The sequence below is a fragment of the Rhinolophus sinicus genome, chromosome 15 (assembly GCF_057876585.1).
Source record: "Rhinolophus sinicus isolate RSI-liver-muscle chromosome 15, RSI-T2T, whole genome shotgun sequence".
In the NCBI taxonomy this organism is placed as follows: Eukaryota; Metazoa; Chordata; class Mammalia; order Chiroptera; family Rhinolophidae; genus Rhinolophus; species Rhinolophus sinicus.
Genome location: NC_142515.1, coordinates 17,047,180 through 17,065,591, shown reverse-complemented (window position 1 = coordinate 17,065,591; position 18,412 = coordinate 17,047,180). Strand labels below are relative to the sequence as shown.

General features: G+C 41.7%; 2 long non-coding RNA genes across 6 annotated transcripts in view; one reads left to right on the top strand and one right to left on the bottom strand.

Annotated features, from left to right (window-relative positions):
• The window catches only part of LOC141572894 (uncharacterized), a 30,599-nt gene that overhangs the window by 4,196 nt on the left and 7,991 nt on the right, over window positions 1–18,412 (top strand). The window contains exons 2-3 of one of the 2 annotated variants that reach the window (XR_012498428.2): window positions 662–797; window positions 1,403–1,540. The exons of the other annotated variant lie outside the window; for it this stretch is intronic. This is a non-coding gene — a long non-coding RNA (uncharacterized LOC141572894). Of the gene's footprint in view, window positions 1–661; window positions 798–1,402; window positions 1,541–18,412 lie in introns of those variants that run through there. 2 annotated transcript variants of the gene reach the window in all.
• LOC141572895 (uncharacterized) overlaps window positions 1,710–18,412 on the bottom strand; it is a 42,505-nt gene continuing 25,802 nt past the window's right edge. For 3 of the 4 annotated variants that reach the window (XR_012498432.2, XR_012498431.2, XR_012498430.2), the window contains exon 3: window positions 1,710–4,279. This is a non-coding gene — a long non-coding RNA (uncharacterized LOC141572895). Of the gene's footprint in view, window positions 4,280–15,158; window positions 17,371–18,412 lie in introns of those variants that run through there. The other variant, XR_016018885.1, reaches the window with a different exon arrangement.

Below are 18,412 nucleotides of genomic sequence, written 5' to 3'. Positions count from 1 at the left end.
TGTTTCCCTCCTCTGTAAAATGAGGATTGCAATATAAAATAGGATCCTTATGAGAATGAAATCATATCATGTCTTTACAGTGCCTGACACATAAAGACACCGAATAACGGTCTGCCTCTATGTAGTGCATCATCTAATCTTTCTGACTTCACGTCTCCACATGAGGGGACTAAGGCCGTACCCTTGCTTCTGAGGGAGCATCTCTCCAAGATAGCAGTCATGCTTCTCTTTCTTTTCCCCAACAAAGCTCAGACTTACCCCATTCCACAGAACATCTCGACTGCTTTTCTCTGGAGCCTGGTGGGGCTCAGAAGTTAGGGACGTGCTTATTCCACTTCTAGCAAGAGACCAGGAATGTGGACACCTCTGGCCTTACAGGAACTGTGCTGCTTGGCCCAGTCTGGGTTAATGCCATGGGCAATTCACTATCTTAGGTCTTTCAAAAACAACTTAAAGCAGTATCCTCTCTTCCAGCTCTGTTCTGTGAATTTATTTCCATAATAAGCTCATGTTAGAAGCCACTTGGCCTGTGACTGCTTCCATTAATCCTTTTTCTGGCCTAGAAGCCTTTAAAATCCCCATTCTGTGTGACTTGGGAGCCCCACTTCCTTTGTGAAGTCCTTGCTGGTTGTCCAGCATCCACGGTGCCCTCTCTTCTCAGAACTCCTGCAACACCACGAGTCAGCACCGTATGGCTTAGAGGGAAGGCTCCTCTTCCTCCACAGGGCCGCCGTCATCTCTGCTGGCTGCTCTTCTGTCCCTCGGCTCGAGCTGCCAGAAGAGTACAGGATGCCCAGGTCAGTGTGAATTTCAGAGAAGCAACAAATGCCTTTTTAGTATAAGTTATGTCCCAAGTATCGCGTCCCGTACTTTTATTTGCCACATCTGGCGACAATAAGGATTGAGTTTCATCTTCTGCTTCTGCAACAGCCCTCAGCATGGAAGTGAGACTGTTCTGTACACACGGCAAATATTGCTGATAACAACAACAACAATAATAGCTAACATTTATCAAACACAAGCACCTACGTTTGCCAGATACTGTGCTAAACACATAGACTAGGTCAAGTAGAGGGCACATATACATAATCATATTTTGACAACACAAGGCGGAATATGATTTTTTTTAAAGATTTTATTGGGGAAGGGGAACAGGACTTTATTGGGGAACAGTGTGTATTTCCAGGACTTTTTTCCAAATCAAGTTGTCCTTTCATTCTTAGTTGTGGAGGGCACAGCTCAGTTCCAGGTCCAGTTGCCGTTGCTAGTTGCAGGGAGTGCAGCCACCATCCCTTGCGGGAGTCGAACCGGCAACCTTGTGGTTGAGAGGACGCGCTCCAACCAACTGAGCCATCCAGGAGCTCAGCCGCAGCTCAGCTCAAGGTGCCGTGTTCAATCTTAGTTGCAGGTGGTGCTGCCCACCATCCCTTGTGGGACTCGAGGAGTTGAACAGGCAACCTTGTGGTTGAGAGAACAATGGCCCATGTAGGAATCCAACCGGCAGCCTTCGGAGTTAGGAGCACGGAGCTCCAACCGCCAGAGCCACTGGGCTGACCCCCGGAATATGATTTTTTTAAGGTAATGTAGTTTCAAGATTGAGGGGAGGTCCTCTAAGCCATAGATAGAGTCCAGTTCTGTCATTTACTGCCCCTGTGACCTTGGGTGTTTCCTTCTTCTGCTCATTTATGAAACGATGTCTTTCCTCCTGGAGCTCTTTAATAGAGATAACACACTGGAGGTAAATGAGATAACACCTTAAAGACAAAGCACGATGCCCAGCGCCAGTGTTTCTCAGGAACTGTTAAAGGCATCGTGGTGACAGAGATGGTGCCACGTCTGTTGGAATTTAGAGAGGGAAGCTCTTTGGCCTGGATGATCATAGAGCCTTCAAGGGCTGGGCAGTTTGACAAGTCAGGGGAGCAGGACAGCATGAAAGTGGGAAACGGTGAGTAGACTTATTTGCCGGAAATCAACAACCTAGCTGCTTCGGTTTGCATGGGATTAATTAAAAACTTTCTTTACCATCAAAAATGTTCTGTTAATCTAAATAAAATTTAAATCCTCACAGCTAAAAAGTTTGCTATCTTGACTAGAGTGATTTGTAGGTCTAAGGACACAAGTTGAATATTTAGTGATATGATGGATTTTTTTGAAAAGGAGCCGCCAGCCTCCTTCTAACACTGGATTGCTAAGTTTGCCTCAATGGAATAAGCTTTACCAAGGCATTGTGCTATTTATTGACTATGAATCTGTCTATCACTTGACAATAAAGAGAGTTATATAGTCTGTTGGTAATGACCCTTGAGAATGTTCTCCAAAAATTCCTTTTGCATCCTTCTTTCCTCCAGGAAGATTAGGGTACAGAAGCACGGACCCAGCACTCAGGACCTTTTGCAGGATCTAGGCTTCCGGTGAGGTTTCTGCTCAGAGCGGGGGCTGTGGGAATGAAACCAGAGAGGGTGCCAGATGGCAGGGTGTGGGAAGTCTCGGGCTGGAAAGGGATGGCCAAGATAAACAAGCAACTGGAGGTCTGAAAAATGAATGGATAAACATCCAGACCAAAGTCAACAGTGCTGGAGGATCAGACCCAGTCTCCACAGCCGGGGAGGTTTTGACACATGAGTTCAGTCTCAAGTCCCTGAAAGAACTTTTGTGCATCTGATTCTTAAGCATCCCTGCCTTGGGGAGTTGGGTTGCGGGGAGATCACACAGCTCCTGTAGCAAAGCAGGAATTGTGAGAGTTTCATCAGTAACATTTTCTGTAAGATTTCTGCTTAAAAATCGGTAGATGACTGGATACTGGTTGATATTAAAGAGGTAATATTAATTTTAAAAATATGACAATGGTATTGTGTTTGTTTATAGATCATCTTTACTTTTAGAGCTACATGATGAATATTTATAGATGAAATGACATGGTGTGTTTTTGCTTCAAAATAATCCTGGAATGGAAGCGAGGGGCTAGCCATAAATTGATAATTGTTTAAATTAGTAGAGTATTATATTATTCTCTCTACTTCTACATTTGATCCTTGAAAATTTTCCGTAATACAAAGGTTTAAACAAAAGTTGTCAAAAAAGCTTATTTTGTATCATAAAAAACTCCAAACGAGGATCAAAGGAATACGTTTGCTTGTTTGTTTGTTTGTTTGCTTGCTTGTTTGGGGCACAAAGGACATTGGTTTCAGGTCTACATAGAACAAAATGAAATGGCACACTGCTAAACTTAAGCCATTTGGAGCTATGGTATAAACATCTCCTATATCTGACCATGTCGTGGCAGAATGCCTGTGCTTTCCTGTAAATTCACAGTTAACACATGTACAGTACTGCTGGCATTGGGACTTACCTGAGTAACTGGGTTGTGTAAACCTGATCTTGGGAAACAGTGAGTTCAAGGAGGAGAATTTGTGGTGTAGACCTAAGAGACGCTTCAGACCAGCAGTTATTACTTGGTTGGCTGGTGGCCCGTTTGCAGTTCAATTGGGTCCTGACACAGACGGGGGCAAAAAGAGGAAACAACTACTTGAAAGTAAGGAGTCTAACACACTGTCCAAAAAGTCCCTGCTGGAATTCTTCTCCGACTCAACTCATTTCCTCCCAGCCTTCTGGTACTATGGTTTTTGTGTTTATTTGGTTTGTCTTTTCAATCTCTGATAAATTTGAATTATAGTCACTCTATGATGTGTGTGGTGGAAAAAAACAAAAAAGCAAACTGTTTAGAATCCTTGTCTAAACTGGAATAACCAATTCAGCTTTGAAAGTAATACATGACCGTTTCCTGACCAGAAAAAGACCCCAAATCCTGTGTGACTAGCCTTAGTATTCATGCAACTGAAATGCCTCGAGTTTGTTTGCTGTCATTGGGGGTTGGATGGAAATGCCCTGCTGTTTCTCTGAAGTATGGTTGGCACCGCCATTGACTCTATAATCTTACTTGGTTTGCAAAGTTGTTAGAAAACCAGCGCATGTCATGTCATATTGCTTTGAACGCAGTAAAGAGTCAGATGATCCTGCACAGCTTGCACAGCGCGGGAAGGCCGCGTGCAGGCCTGGCTGCTCTGCTCACCGAGTCCAAATCAATTATGCTCTAATCAGGACTGTTTCCGGAACTGGTCGGATGGAGGTTCAGAGTGAAAAGGAAAAATTGCTATTTCTCTCCAGATCCTGTTTGCATCAGCAGACTCCATCTGAGACGCATCCTGTTTGACCTCTGGCGTAGCGGGGGAGGGCAACTGCTTTGTTTGACTTTTGACTGTCACCGATCCCAGGGCCTCCGCTTAAAAAGAAAAAAGAAAAAAGCTTGAATTGGTATTAAAACTCAGTCATCATCCTCAGTCCATAAGGATACACAGTCTGGGCTATTCTTTTTCTCAAATAGTAATCCCTTGTTCATCAGGAACCCCAGGACACTTGTTTGAAATACAGATTTCTGACCCTACCTTGAGACAAAGTCTCTAGGAAGGTGCTATTCTAAGAAACTACCCAGGTGATTCTGAAGTGCAGTCAAGTTCAAGAACCTGCACCGCGATGAGAACTGCTCCAGTCCAGGTCCCTAATCTTAGGCCACTGACTCCAGCCAGGCCCAACTTCCCTATTTATGCTCTAACGCTGGGGAAATTGTTTTGAATTTGGGGCACTTAGGAGGAATCACCAAAAGAGATTCCGTCTTTATGGGTACAGGAAGACTTTGGGACATAAGTTCCATACTTTCTCAGGGAGTGGTTAGTGAGAACTGGAGGGCGAGCCTGGTGTCATGTGGGGTCAGCCTGAAGGCTACTGTCAGACACTGACCAGGTTCTTTCTGAGGCATGTCAGAAAGAGAAAAATAAGGCTAAATTTACATTTATTTAAATTATTTTGTGATTATGTTAGCCATATCTTCCTGGAGACGTTAAATTATCTGTCTTAGTCTATTCGGGTTGCTATAACAAAACATCACAGGCTTATAAGCAACAGAAATTTATTGTTTACAGTTTTGGAGGCTGGGAAGTCCAAGATCAAGGTGCCAACATGGTCGGCTTCTGGTGAGCGCCCCCTTCTTGGTTCATAGCCGGGACCTTCTCACTGTGTCTTCACATGGTGGAAGGAGCTAGGGATTTCGAGGGAGCCTCTTGTATAAACCACGAATCTCATTCAGAAGGGTTCCACACTCTTAACTGAAGCACTGCCAAAGGTCCCACCGCCTAATACCATCACCTTTGAGGGTTAGGATTTCACCATAAGAATCTGGGAGGGACAAGGGGGGCCGGGTGGAGACGCAAACATTCAGACCACAGCGACATCTTTTCTTTTAGAGATTTATTTTCAATTTATTTATTTATTTTTCAAATGGTTGATACATGATGCTACTTGCACAAAAAATCAAAATGTACAAAAGTCCCCTACATGACTGTGGGACCTCTCCCTCCTATCCCCGCGTTCTGGTTCCCAAACCCGGAATAGCCACGGTTACTGATTTCCTATTCTTCAAGAAAGGCTCTATGCACATACAGCAGACACATTCATAGAAACTCGTTTTTAATACAGCAAGTACCATCCTGCATCTTGCTTTTTCATTTAACAACATATTATAGAGATACTTCCATATCAGTACATTTGGGAAATCTTTTTTTAATTAAATGATAGTGATGCTATGTTCTAGTTGGGCATTTTAAAATATCCTAAAGATCTCACACAGACACACACACACACACACACACACACACACACACACACACACACACATTTGGCAGCCTGATATTAGAGCCTCAAAAATGTTTTAAAATTTTATTTAGCTCATGACACCTAAAAGCTGGAGCCACTGGCATAATACTAACAAATAATAATAATTTAATAATTGCAGTATTATAATTAACATTTTATAATAAAATATTTATACAATAATGATTTATTAAACTATTAAACAATAATAACAAACATTTCAGAGTCAAATGCTTCTGGGCTTCAGCCCTACTTCTGTCACTAGCTCTAAGAACTTAGATAAGTTACTAATATCTCTGAGCCAGTTTCCTCATTTAGCAAAACTGAGGGTGGGGTGGGAAAGCAAACCTCTCCTGAAGTTGTGAAGATTAAATAAATAATGAATAGAAGGCCCCTAGAGCCTTGGACCCAAGAAATTATCAGGTCCTGGGATAATAGACAGTTGGCACAGACAAATGCTGCTGAGAGGCTAGGTGAGTAAGGGCTGGAAGTGTGCACTGACTTTGGCAGTGGGGAGATCAGTGAAGACTCAGGCAGAGCTCAGCAGGGTATTAGCTGCAGAAACCTGAGGTGATGGGAGGGGAGTGGTGGCTGGTGGGGAGAGAAGGCTGGTGGTGAGTACGTGCATCTTACTGAAGTTGGGTGCTTTGTGGTCCAGCCTCAGAGTATTTTCATTTCATTTTCAACTATTATCAACTCGTGGCCAATTTCCCTGTACCTCCCCCCAGTATTATTTGAAGCAAATACTAGTATCTCTAAGTATTTCATAGCATTTCATCTCTAAGTATTTCAGCATGTATCTCTAAAAGATAAAGGGTTTTTAAAAAAACAAAACTGTAATACCATTACCGCCCCTAAAAAATCAACACTAATTCCTTAAACATCACCAAATATCCAACAAGTGTTCCAATTGCCAATGGTCTCGTGGATGTCTACTTTCTTTTAACAGATTATTTGAATCAGGATCTAGATAAGATCTACATATTGCAATAGCTTTTTAAAAAAATCTACCTCCATTTTTCCTTCCCCCCACCCCTTGCAAGTTATTTGTTGAAGAAATGTCTTTCTTTCAGAGTTCCCTTCAGTCTGCATTTTGCTGATTATGTCTCTGTGGCCCAGTGTAACATAATCGTCTCACTCCTTCCTAACTCCTGTATTTCCTAAAAATTGGAAATTATGTCTGAGGTCAGATTCAGGTTTGAATTGAGGGGTGGGTGGGTCGAGGCTATTTCATAGGGTTTGCTGCCACCGGAAGGAACTTAAAGTCTCACTTTTTCTTTTTCATTCTGTTAGCAGCCACTGACTCAATGCGAAGTCTCGTGATGTTTTTGGTTTTTACATCTCTCATTTGTTCACTGTCATCTAGTGAACTGTTTCTTCTAGGCAAAGTCCAGTCACAGATTAAGGACTCTTGGCTTTGGACCACTAAGAATTTTTAGAAATCCATCACCCTAAAGTTAAGCTTTTTCAGAATGATTTTTCCAGTTTTATTGAGATGCGACATTGTGTTAGTTTAAGGTGTACGACCTAACTAATTGATATATTATATTGCAAAATAATCACCACCGTAAGTTTAGTCAACATCCATCACCTCACAAAGTTACAATTTTTTCCTGTGGTGAGAACTTTTAAGATCTATTCTTTTAGCAATTTTAAAATATATAATACAGTATTGTTAGCTATAATCACTATGTTGTAATTTACATCCCTAGAAGTTATTTACCTTATAACTGGAACTTTGTACCTTTTGATCACCTTCACCCCCACACCCCACTTTTGGCAAGCACGAATATGTTTCTACAAGTTCAGGTTTATTATATTCCACATATAAGTGAGATCATACAGTATTTGTCTTTCTCTGACTTATCTCACTTAGTATAATGCCCTAAAGGTCTATCCATGTCACAAATGGCAGGCGTTCCTTCTTTTTATGGCTAAATAATATTCCATCATACGAGTATATATACACATTTTCTTTATCCATTCATCTGCTGACAGACACTTAGGTTGTTTCCAATCTTGACTATTATATATAATACTGCAATGAACATGGGGGTGCAGATATATTTTCTAGATAGTGATTTTGTTTCCTTCAGAAATATATCCAGAAGAGGGATTGCTGGATCATCTGGTAGTTCTAATTTTAATTTTTGAGTGGCTGCACCAATATACATTTCTACCAAGAGTGCACAAAGGTTCCCTTATCTTCATATCCTTGCCTACACTTATCTCTTGTCTTTTTTATGACAGCCATTCTAAGTTGTGAGGTGCTATCTCATTGTGGTTTTGATTTTCATTTCCCTGCTAATCAGTGATATTGAGCACCTTTTCATGTATTTGTTAGCCATTTGTATGTCTTTGGAAAAATATCTTTTTTTTCCTCTGTCCATTTATTAATCAATTGTTGTTGTTTTTTTGCTATTGAGTTGCGTCAGTTCTTTGTATGTTTTGCATATTAACCCCTTATCAGATATGATTTACAAAAATATTTTCTATCATTCTGTAGGTCACCTTTTCATTTTGTTGATGGTTTCCTGTGCTGTGCAGAAGCTTTATTTTGATGTAGCCCCACTTGTTTATTTTTGTTTTTGTTGCCTTTACTTTTGGTTTCAAATACAAAAAAAATCATTGCCAAGATCAACATCAAGAAGCTTACCCTCTGTGTTTTCTTCTAAGAGTTTTATGGTTTCAGGTCTTACGTCCAAGTATTTAATCCATTTAAAACTGTTTCTTTACCTACATTTTTCTGAACACCAAGAAGGGAAAAATAGTACAGAGTGACATTTCTATAAGCCCCACTTCTTTCTAATGGACTTTGCCCTATTCTTGTGTTTCTTTCACTAAAACTGTCCCACCCCGCAATCTTTCCCAAACTCTTTCTTGCTGGTTAATTTTTGCTCCTCTTTTGGCTTTTGCTCCTCTTCCCATTGCCTTCGGAGTCTGCATCAAGAAAGCCCAAAGAACCATTCATCCTGCAATGATAGAGTCTTTCACAAAGGGCAGAATGATTCACAAATACACAATCCACTCTGGTTGTCAAGAGAGGAGAAAGGATGGATCCTCAGCTGTGTAATCATTGTTATCCCTTCACAAGTGAATGAGTGATGGGTTAAACCAGGCCAAATTCCAGATGGGATGTAGAGACCCATGGAATGAGCCAAGGGGTGTGAAGTGCTGTGAGAAGAAGGTATGCCCAAGACAAAAGTCCACATGCTGCATTTAACATTAATTATGTGATCACAAAGTCCATTAGAAAGTAGTGGGGCTTATAGAAATGTCACTCTGTACTATTTTCCCCTTCTTGGTGTTCAGAAAAATGTAGGTAAAGAAACAGTTTTAAATGGATTAAATACTTGGACTAGCAGGAGTGATATTTGGAGACACAGACTATTCTAGTGCCCCTCTAATAACTGTGTTAAGGGAGCCAGTTAACTCTGCATATAGAGCTGGCATTCTTGACCCTGAACTACAAACCATGCTGCAGCATGCTACCTTTTTCCGTTTCTAAGTGAGCCATCCATGGTGAAAGCCTGACTAAAAAGTGCTGGGAGAGTCACGGGCATCAGGCCCAGCATCCCAAGGTGAGCACATGATAGGCAAGAGAAGACAGGAGCCAAGGGGGAAGGGCTAGTGGCTTAGCTCTGAAAGCACTCCAAGCTTTCAGAGGAATAGATGCCTCTCTTCCCCATACCCTCCTCCAGGAAAACTTAGAGGCCAATTTAACAAACAGAAAGGTAGAGGAGTTGACCTTGTGTCAAACTTGGTTACTTTCAAAATGATATTCAGGTTTACTTAAAGGTGCAGTGCAAATAATTGGGTTCATATGTTTCACCAACTCTAATGAAAGATGAATGCCAATGTGAACAAATGATAACTCTCTTTTACACAGAGGAACTCAAACTAAGAGAGGCAAACCAGTGGAGTTGTGGAATTGCTCAGAGCTCAGGCTTTGGGGATTAGAGAGATTTTGTCACATCCTGACTCCATCAGTTTTTTTGGTGTGTTTTTTTAGTTTTTTTGTTTTTGTTTTTTTTTGTTTTTTATTGGGGAAGGGGTACAGGACTTTATTGGGGAACAGTGTGTACTCCCAGGACTTTTTTTTCCAAGTCAAGTTGTTGTCCTTTCAATCTTAGTTGTGGAGGGTGCTGTTCAGCTTAAAGTTGTTGTCCTTTCAGTCTTAGTTGTGGGGGGCGCAGCTCAGCTCCAGGTCCAGTTGCTGTTGCTAGTTGCAGGGGGCACAGTCCACCATCCCTTGGGGAGTCAAACCAGCAACCTTGAGGTTGAGAGGATGCGCTCCAACCAACTGAGCCATCTGGGAGCTCAGTGGCAGCTCAGCTCAAGGTGCCATGTTCAATCTTAGTTGCAGGGGGCAGAGCCCACCATCCCTTGCGGGACTCGAGGAGTTGAACCGGCAACCTTGTGGTTGAGAGCCCACTGGCCCATGTGGGAATCTAACCGGCAGCCTTCGGAGTTAGGAGCATGGAGCTCTAACCGCCTGAGTCACTGGGACGGCCCCATCAGTTTTTATCTGCATATCTTTGAGCAAGTTGCTTAATCACTCTGAACCACATTTTCCTTATCTGTAAAATGAGGATAACTAACCATTCATGTGTAGGGCACTTGACATTGTGCTAACCAGAGTTTGAGTTCAATAAATAGCTTCTGTTGTTGCTACTAGGAGTTCTTGGAGAACTGGACTTCATGAATGTGCAAGATTTTTAAAATAAACTTACAAATTTTGGAATAACTTCACATTTATGGAAAGATTGCAGAAAACAGTTAAGAGAATTCCATATAACCTTCACCCAGATTTCTTTAATGTTGACATCTTACATTACTGTGGTACATTTACCGAAACTGAAAAGCCAACATTGGCACATTACTATTACCATTAACTATAACTATTAACATTGTTATTACTACTAAATGCAACACTTTATTTAGATTTCATGCCTTCTTACTCAAGGATATAATCTATATATCACATTGCATTTAGAAGAATGTTTTTAATTGGCACAACAATAACATTATTAATCAATTAGTAACTCCATGGTCAAAATCTAAATGTGCCTTTCTTAAATACTTGAGATGTCCTGAAAATCATTTGTTCTTTAAGTGATTTTTACAAACTTATTGGCTTATAAATGGGCGTAGTAAATCCTTTTGCATGGTTAGGGAAATAGTCAAACACAGATTAGCATCTGCCTGAATTATCACAATATTCAATTTACTCAGATTCTAAATTAGTAAGATTTTACATAATCGTGGCCTGCAAACAGACACAGTATCCTGCACCTAGTAGGTCTTCAAAAAGTATGTGTTGCTAAGATAAACGTAAAAAGGAATTCAGGGCCGGCCCGGTGGCTCAGGCGGTTAGAGCTCCGTGCTCCTAACTCCGAAGGCTGCCGGTTCGATTCCCACATGGGCCAGTGGGCTCTCTCTCAACCACAAGGTTGCCAGTTCAATTCCTCGACTCCCGCAAGGGATGGTGGGCAGTGCCCCCTGCAACTAAAATTGAACACGGCACCTTGAGCTGAGCTGCCGCTGAGCTCCCGGATGGCTCAGTTGGTTGGAGCATGCCCTCTCAACCACAAGGTTGCCGGTTCGACTCCCGCAAGGGATGGTGGGCTGTGCCCCCTGCAACTAGCAACGGCAACTGGACCTGGAGCTGAGCTGCACCCTCCACAACTAAGACTGAATTCAGGACAACAACTTTAAGCTGAACAGCACCCTCCACAACTAAGATTGAAAGGACAACAACTTGACTTGGAAAAAAGTCCTGGAAGTACACACTGTTCCCCAATAAAGTCCTGTTCCCCTTCCCCAATAACATCTTAAAAATAAAAAAAAAAAAGGAATTCAGATCTCCTGAGAGCTTGATCTACTTACAGTTAAGTGTATTTTGCCTTGAGCTAAGCCTTGTTTTGAATGATCTCTTAGAGTTTGACTTTGCTTTTGCCCATAGAACCTGTTTGTACAAGACTATACAGAATCTGAGCAAATAAGACTTACTGTTTGGCAAACCATGAATTTCTCTACCATCTTTCACTCAGCAAGGATTGTCCCTTGGGGGTACAATTCTGATGTTGAAAATAAATCAGCTTTACTTTTATCTTTGAAGAAAAAAATATTCCTGTGTGTCAATTCAATTTGTTGGAGGTTAGTTGTGCTAGTTGCTATTTTTAATAAACAGTATTAACCAGGGATGATGAGAATCACCAGGGTAGCTCTGGCAATGAAAAAGACAGAGATAAGGATGTCCAGCCAGCCATGAGCTTCATGGAGTGACCAGGTGGGTCTGCTGCAGCCACACTGGGACCTCGGGGGCAAGTTATTACAAGGAAGGGATAGCAAGCGCATGGCCACCTTCACCAGTGTTGACCAATGCAGCGTTGCCCCCAAGTCATTCATTTAATCATTCTTTTATTCAATGTAAAATACCTACCGAGTGGCAACTACAGACCATCTATTCAAGTTCTGCTGCTGAAAGTACGGCCTGAGGAGCACCCCGTTACGTGGGGGCTCATTAGAAATGCAGAATTTCAGGGCCCACCTCAGTCCTCTGAGTCAGAATCTGCATTTTTAACAAGGTCTGTAGGTGATTCTTATATAAGAAGCACTAGACCAGATGCTGGGGGAAAGAGCCAGGATCCTGTCAGGAGACAAATGATATATTTATTGGAGGGACTATTAATAAAATCTCAGTCAGTTACAGGACACTAGCAAAGAATGGTGACGCACCCTGGCACTAACATGTATCTCTGAAAATAAGACCTAGTTGGACAATCAGCTCTAATGTGTCTTTTGGAGCAATAATTAATATAAGACCCGGTCTTGTATCATATAAGACCCAGTCTTACAGTAAAATAAGACCGGGTCTTACATTAGTTTTTGCTCCAAAAGATACATTAGAGCTGATTGTCCAACTAGGTCTTATTTTTGGGGAAACACGGTTGTACTAGCAGAGCACTCTTACCATCCCAGCAAGAGCTGAAGCTGTAGGAGACAGCTGCCAAATGGAACCACTAGTCTTTGGTAGAGGGAAGCAAACATTACCAAACGGTGCCTTGGAAGGTGCAAGCTAGGGAATAAACACCGCAACCTTTCTCTCATTCACCGGTCAGTGCCTCCCAACCCAATGCAAAGCCAGAGGCCAGAGAGCCCAGTTGGTGCAGTGTGCAAAAGCCAGGTGTCCTGGGCAGAGAGCACAGTGGAAAAGCATGGAAAGTGTCTCTGGTGGGGCCAACAGAATATCCACCCCGTGAAATATGGCCTCTGTTCTCAATGAGTTTGGTCTCCAGAAGAATTTTCTATGTACCTGTGGACTGGAGGTGACGATAGCTTCCATTGTTCCAACTTAAACAAAAACTGTATTTTCTCAGTGGCCTTGAATTTGATATTCTAGGGTTCTCCTGGATCCCTCTCTAACACGCTAACCATATTTCTTAGTAACTATTATGTGAAAGACACTCAACTAGACACTAAGGAAGAGATAGAAGTATTAGATATGGTCCCTGCCTTCAGAAAGTTTGTGATTTTTAGGTAATCAGTGCTTCCTACCTAAAACTTTGCAAAGAGGCTCCAACAGTCAATCAGAACCCAATGAAGCGGTACATGGGGTTGAGACTCTGGCACCAGACTGCTCGGTTTGACCCGCAGTCCTGACACCTACTAGCTGTGGGGCTATGGACACGCTGCCTAACTCCTCTGTGTCTCTGCTTCTTCAGCTATGAAGCTGGGATGACAAAAACAGTCACCTGCCTCCGCAGGTTGTGGTGGTGGTGAGGATCAGATGAGTTAGTAAGTAAAACGTACTTTCAGTGGTGCCAAGCACATCGTCAACCTGCTACGTGCTATTTATGGAAAGCTAAGAAATAACCATGGACCCAGTGGCAGAAGGCCTAAAAGAACAGACTATCAGGTCCATGATATAAAGTTACCCTTCTAAATTTACATATTTAAATAAGTTGATTAAAGGAGAAAAACAACAAGTAAATAATTGTACAGTTGGCACAATGATAAGGAAGTATTGAAACAAATAAGTTTGAGAAACCCTGACCCTCCCCGTCCCTCCACACGTTACTTCTGGCCCCTAGATCCACGCAATACCTTGTCTGAATGTCCTTGGAGGTTTAAGAGGCTTTCTAAGGAGATGGGTTCCTACAAAGCTTTCTCATTTAGAGGTAAATGAAATGTCGGTTGTACTCTCTAATTAAAGGAGTTCTAAATAAGTATGGGGGTGTAATTACTCTGGGTATCGAATGTGCTACACAGCTGTGCTGATGGAAGCCATGTACATATACGTTTGAGGGCAGAGTTCAGCTCTCAAGATTTTGTTTAGTTCCATCTTAGTCAGGATTTCCAAAATGGCAGGCTCCTTTTGTTAGATCCAGCACTTGGCTTATTGATGAACTTTTGACCTAAATTATATTTCCAATCTCCAGTCATTTAGTGGAAGGTCATTAGTGAGGGGCTAAACACACACATGCACACACACACACATTCATATATTACCTTCCCAGACCAACTGAATTACAGAAGGAACCAATTTGAAAAGTTACTGAATTAAAACCTTAGAAGAGAGAGATGGATTTTATTGTTAGCGGTTGGCATGACAACTTGATATGTTAGAGAGTAATATGTGCTCTGTTCACGTCGTTGGAGACTCTGACAAGTTCAAGGCCGGGCCTTTGCCTCTAAATCTTGTTACCAAGGTAATGCAGCATAAGGCCAGAGTCCACTGAAATGAATACCTCTGACAGCTCATGCCAGCAGGAGCTATCTGATTAAAAGGGATCTTTAAAAAAAGAAAGAAAGAAAGAAAGAAAGAAACAGTATTTTAACAAGAGCAGGAGGAGAATGCAAAGGCAGGATATTAAAATATGGGCAACAGAAAATCTGAAAGGAAAGCAGCCAGTGGGTGCCAAGAAGTAACTAAATAAAGGGGTCTGTTTTATTAGCAAGAGGTTGGTGATGTGTGAAGGTCTGCAGGCAGGGATTCCAGCCTGCTGGGCCATTTTTGTAAGCAAAATGATACTGCCCCAGTTTGGTTCTCTGGCTCAAGTTCAGTGGAATGATTTCACTTGATTGGTGGCCACCCCCCTTCCCACTGCAGGCTTTAATTTGACAGATTTTCTTCTCTGATAATACATTAAAGAAAATGGTTTCTGAGGGACTTCAGAGGTCACACACATGTCCCAAGATGAAAAGGGAATCCGCAAAAACCTCAACGCAGAGTAGAGGCCACCAAAATACCACTGCCTTCAGCCACTAGAATGGCCTTTTGGATATTCTCTTGATTCCTGTCCCAGTGATTTGTTAGTTGATGATTTACAGGATAATATTCTCAGGATCATATCTTATGGGATCTTTGTTTTCCTGGCTTTATGTGCTAGTTGATCTTGGATTGTTCATGATGAAACTGTGGTCCGTGGAGTTTCTTATGCTCTAAGAATAGAGAAGAAGAACACATCTTCAAGTTCATGGTCATATTTCCCATCAGGATTTGTTCCAGGTGCCCCATGAGCCATCTGTCCTTTACACTTCCAGGGATTTAATGGGAATAATCAGTAAATGAGGTTGTGTGAGCAAGAGGATAAAAGGTAGAATCTGAAAGGAATTCAGAATCCAGATCAGCAGTTCTAACTTAGAGCTTCTATGAATTCAATCAGAGTATCATTTCATAAGCAAATGAGAGAATGAAAATTTCCTGTGCTTATCCTACTCTATACAAGTAGCTTCTTTCTACAGTCTAAGATGGAATGGAGAGGATTTTGGCCTTAGATTTACTGACCCAAATCCAACTCCTGCCTCTGTAAACGATTCGCTGAATGACCTTGGCAAAGTAATTTAACATGTTTCATCTCTGTTTCTTAAGCTATACAAAACAAGGTGGATTATCCTAGCCTTTTCCAGTAACAGTAGTTCTCTACCTGAACTGGATAGCCTAATCATGGAGAGAACGTGTTAGGAATTCAGATTCCCTGGGCCCCGCCCCAATTTCTGCTGAGTCAAAATCTACTTTTCAAGAGCTCTACACATGATTCTGATTTGCATCTCTGTTTAGGAATCACCAAAGATTATACATAACTTGTCGAGTTAAACAAGCTAGTCTATGTGAGTCTTGAGCTCCTTAATCAAACAAGAAGGGTACTGCTAAGTTCAGCTTATTTTGTTTTCAGCGTATATTTTAAATATTTAAAACAGGGCCAAGAAATTAGGAATGTAGGAAACTGGGCATCCACAAAGTGGTTATATTTCCCTCTACCATTTGAAGTATTTGGAGATGTGCAAGCTTTAAATGAAAAGCTCTTTGAAGTAACTCTCTTTGTTCATGGTTTGCAATATTCCCCTCAGTCTTTATTGATCTGGACAGAATGATAATGGATGTTTATCTAATGCTTACTGGTACTATTTGAGTGCTATAAGTGTTGGCTCATTCGATCTTACCCCCTCTTACACACATGCTTTAGAGATTAAGTAGCCTGTCTAAGGCTTCCTGGGTAATAACAGACAGAGGTGGGCTTTGAACCTAGGAACCCCACTCCAGAGCCCCACTCTTAACCTCTGTGCTATTCACCACTTGGTAGGTCAAACATTTCCAGTGAGTAAATTGCTCAACTTTCTCAAGTGAAAACAAACGCCTATACATAAGAGTTTTTCTAGGCCTAGATCATCATTTATTAAAGTGTAGCCCTTAGGACTTCCTACCATCTGAATGATCTGAGGGCTTATTTAAAATGCAGTTTTCAGGGACTACTCTCAGATCTACTGCTCTCATAGCTCAGGTATGAGTGGGGTCCAGGAACTGGCATTTAGAAAATATACTCCTCCTTAGGTGATTCTTTTTTTTCCCCCCAGCTTCATTGAAATAAATAAAAATTACATGTATTTAGGTTGTACAATGTGATTTTTTTAAGTTATACAATGTGATGATTTAATATATATGGATACATTGTGAAATGATTACCACAATCAAATTAATTAACACATCCGTCACTTCACATAGTTACCTTTTGAGGGTGGGGTAAGAACTCTTAAGATTTACTCTCTTAGCAAGTTAAGGTGACTGTCAAGCCCAGCAAAGTTTAAGAACCACTGGCCTGGATCCACATTTGTGCGTCACCATTGTTGCGGATGAGTATGTGCAAAACATTTTGGGAGCCACTGAAGTGAAGCGATTTTCCAGAATGAGATGTTGGGGACTGTCTGGGGTGGAACATTCAGTCTCATGGTTAATGGATGGTTTGCTCAAGGCACAGCTTCTGACCAGAACAACTAGTTGTTGTCCGTCACGGAAGGAAGCCGGCAAACTGACAGCATAAATTTGTCTTCAGAGCCCAGATCTCATTTCCCCTCAAGGGGTTCCCATTTGTTGGTAGCAGGGCTGGCACTGGCCTGGAACTTTGATGTTTTCTTTTTCAATATCCAAATGCCAGGGAGTCTCCGTGTCACTGCGCACACCGTCTCGGGCACAATGGCAGACTCAGGGAGCGCACTGTTTGGAATGCGGTCTGGCCCCATTAGGCCTTTGAATTGAGCTGGAACTTGCAGACTCTCACAAGAGTTCATCAAGGTGTCTTTTTCAGATGGGCAGAAGAAAGGAGGCCAAGAGGCTAAGCCAGAGGGCTGGGGACTTGTCCTTTGGAAGAAGTCCATGGTGATCCTCTAAGGAATTGAAAACGTTTATGTGAGGCTTATTGAGGAATAGTTTATATTCAGTAAATTTCACTTTTTTTGGAGTGTACACTTCAATGAGTTTTGGAGGGCAGCTATACCAAACATCATACCACCAAGGCCAGTTCTGTGAGTTTTCACTAATGTCAGGCAACCAACATCAAATAAGATATAGACCATTTTCAACTCCCTAAAAAGTTCCCTTGTACCCCTTTGCAGCCAATCACACTCCCTTCCCCCTAGCCCTTGGCTACCAACTGATCTATGTGTGAATTTCAGAATGTCACACAAATAGAATCTTATAATAATATGTAGGTCTTTGTTGCATATATCCGTAGTTTCTTCCTATTTGTTATAAGTAGTATTCCATTGTGTGGGTTACCACTACTTATTTATTGATTCATCTGATGATGGACACTTGGGTTATTTTCACCTTGGGGCAGGAATTGAAATTTAGAAGAGCACTAATTCAGCAAGCATTTATCGAACCCTGGAAAATGAGATAGTTTATGCCTACAGCCTCTGATACAAATAATTACCACACTGGAAATTCTAACACCTAAAGAAGAAGGAGCTTCACTTGCAGCCCTAGAAACAAATGAGAAGGAAAAGAATGCCATTAAGTGGTGACGGTGGAGTGATTAGAGAGTATTTTCTGCCCTTTGAGAGCCCTAAAATGATACTACCTTGCTGAGACACATGAGGGCGCTCTAACCAGCCAGCGTTAGCAAACACTTTTTTCCATTCTAACAAAGGTTGTTTGTTTTTTAATTTATTGGAATGTTTTGTTGAAAACCCTGGTGAATTCTCACTCCCACCGTTGGTCTCATTGGCCACTCTTGGATGATAGAAAAGAATTTGGCATCAAGTGAATCGTCTTTGACTAGTCCTCTGGGGTTTATTGTACCCAACCACGGTTTTATGACGGGGCTCCAGTCGGCTTCCCTACTTAAACTTACATGGAAAGGCTTTCAAAGGCCTCCAGATTAGAATACCTCATAAATCACAAAGTGAACTCAGATTGTCCCTCAAG